The following is a 2690-nucleotide window of genomic DNA, read 5'->3' as shown; positions in this document are numbered from 1 at the left end:
CAAAAGTTAAGGAAACAGAAGCATCACCAATAGACTTGGTGTTGTGTACTCTCCTGTGATCCTGGCACTCTTGGACACTGAGGCAGGAGGATTAAAAGTTCAAACCCAGCCCAGGAAACTTAGTGATTTAATGAGATCCTTTCACAACATAAAAAAGGCCTGGGGAGACAGAATCCCACAGTACAACCAGGTGAAAATGCCCATGTTCTGGAGTTGGACTCAGCACTTTCCCTGCCTCTGAGCCCGGCCTCCTCCTGTGTGACTCTGTCATTTTGCATTTTGCTCTGGAGAGAAAGAAGCAGATGATGAGCCCAGAAGGCTCTTTCTCGTGGACATATCCCTCAGAAAACCCAGAAGTTGGTAACAACAGCAGTCAGAAGGGCTGGAGGATTCCAAGCTGGTTTGAGGATGGGACCCACAATTATGAAGAGGAAGTCAACATAGAAGGGACAAAAGAACAGCTTCAGCTGTCACACTGGTTAGATCCAACGAAATACCTGGAGGTTGTGACGGTGACTGGATGGCAGGTGCCAGTTGTATGGGACGACACCTACAGCACAGCTGTCCCAGGAAGTTACTATGCCCAACGTAAAATCACAGTGAGGTTGACAGTCTTTGCCTCGGGAAGATACACTGTTTGTTACTTGGAGGCATCCCTAACATCAGCTAACAAGTACTTCGTGGCTGGCCACAAAGTCACCTTTACATAATGGTGGATAATGTCTCTTGGATACCTCTGATGGTGGATGATGTCTCCTGGGTACCTTTACATATGCACATATTTTTATATTTTGCTTGTGTTTGGCATTCCTTCAAAGTGTTGGAGATCAAGACTGAGGAGAGGTGGTGGGACATCAGCATGATGTGCCCTTGAAGACCACTGGGATGTGGGGAGCACATTCTGGCTCACATCCAGGGAGGTCGACTTCCTCTTGCGCGTATGGACCAGGTCTTCGAAGATGATGCTGGTGTGGAGACTCTGGGCCAGCTGGTGGCTCAGCGATAGGCCTGGGACAAGGCGGATCCCAGGGAGCTTACCTATGAGAGGTGGGAAGAGTCAGCAGCATCCATTCCATTTGGACAGGTGGATTTTTATTACCATGCAGCCATTTTGTGAGGAAGACCAACTCAGGTTCTCAGCCTCACCCAGGAATGCCTTAAAGGAATCCTCCAGGACCAGAAAAATAACACAGAAGCCAAGTGGCACGGCAAAAGCCGTCTGAACAAGTATTTCCTTCTCAACAAAGCCACTGAAATTTTACCACCGAACACTGCTGGGATTATCACATAGGCCTTCCTGCAGAGATTAGAAATGTCAAGCTATCTTGGCAGACAAGACAGTATAATTTGGTCAGGAATAATGTCTGGCTTCAAATTATGCCACTAGATCTTCTGAACTTGAGAGAGTATGATTCTGGCTAATTCCTCAGCAAAGTCATTCTAACTTAGAAAAAATACTAACAAATCACCAACATGGCAGATGGGTGCTATTCCTCCATATACCTTTGAGCCTTGAAATTCAGAATGAATCTATGGCAATCACATGTAGGTTCCCAGTATTTTCTCATGTTCTCTGGGTTGGGGAGAGATCCTGTTAGCTGAACCAAAAAGAATTTGCAACAGCCAAAGAAAACGCCAGAACCCTCTGCATGTCAGATAAGGTACTGGGTAACGGTTGCTATGGGGAAATCTAGTTAGGCAACAAAATACTGCAGTAGGGGGTATTATCTGCCCCCTTGATTTCAGTGTCTTTCTGGTTTTGAAGGGCTAAAGCCATTGCTGTAGGGCAGGAAAGCTCTACTTTGGAAATCCTCAAGGGCCTCCCAGCTGATCGCGACGGGCAATTTGTAGTCTGTTTTTCTCTTCTCATCTGGACATTGCTTGGCTGCTATGGAAAAGACTGGTAGAGAAGGCCGCCCGGGGGATAGCATGGTCGCTCTTCTTCACAGACCCAGGGAGCCTGAGCAGGCCAGAAGCGCTCCGCTCAAAGAGAAAACAAGCGCTCGGATGAAACAGCGAAGTGAACGGCAAGAGGGGCTGCCCACTGTAGGCTGTGCTGCTCTGGGGGACACGGGACTCGAGGCTGGCGCTTAAATTACACTGTGGCTGCAGGTGCTGAGAGGGAGACAGTGTGGGAGTCTCCAGCCCCCTGGTTCCCATGGCTACCAGCAGGAAGTAGACGGAAGGAGCCTCTTGTTTTGCCCACGCCATGTGTAGCCCAGGAGACGTGTGTCTTCAGCGCCTTCTCGAGAAGCGGATGGCGTCACAGAGGGGGGAGGCCCAGAGGACACTGAGCAGGCCTGCCAAGATGGACCTGGGCTTCTCCTGAGCTGGTCCCACTGTTCTAAACCTCAGGGGCAGCCCATCGCGGCCCAGCCTAGAGGGATGACATCAAGGAGTGGACTGGAGAAAAAGCCCTCCTGGCAAGTGACCTCTGGTTTTCCCCTGCTCCCGCTGCACTGCGGAAGGGTAAGGACCAGATGTAATTTTTTTTTAATTTTTATTGAGTTTATTGATACAATCTAGGTATACAATACAATTACATTCATTATGGGGATCCTGTACCTTTACATAATAGGTCTTGATTCTCATTTTTTCCCCTTGTCCCTGCCCTCCCTTCACCCCCTCCTCCCCTCCCCATTTACAAACACTTTATTTCCATTTTTTCAGTTTCTCATATTTTTTTCCTC

General features: G+C 48.6%; 1 pseudogene; it reads left to right on the top strand.

Moving 5' to 3' along the window:
- The first annotated feature begins 305 nt into the window (after positions 1–305).
- On the top strand, positions 306–1422 carry LOC104860227 (annotated as a pseudogene).
- Positions 1423–2690: the final 1268 nt, after the last annotated feature.

The sequence above is a fragment of the Fukomys damarensis genome, unplaced genomic scaffold (assembly GCF_012274545.1).
Source record: "Fukomys damarensis isolate Sample0158 unplaced genomic scaffold, DMR_v1.0_HiC HiC_scaffold_19, whole genome shotgun sequence".
Classification (NCBI taxonomy): Eukaryota; Metazoa; Chordata; class Mammalia; order Rodentia; family Bathyergidae; genus Fukomys; species Fukomys damarensis.
This window is presented reverse-complemented; position numbering and strand designations above follow the sequence as displayed.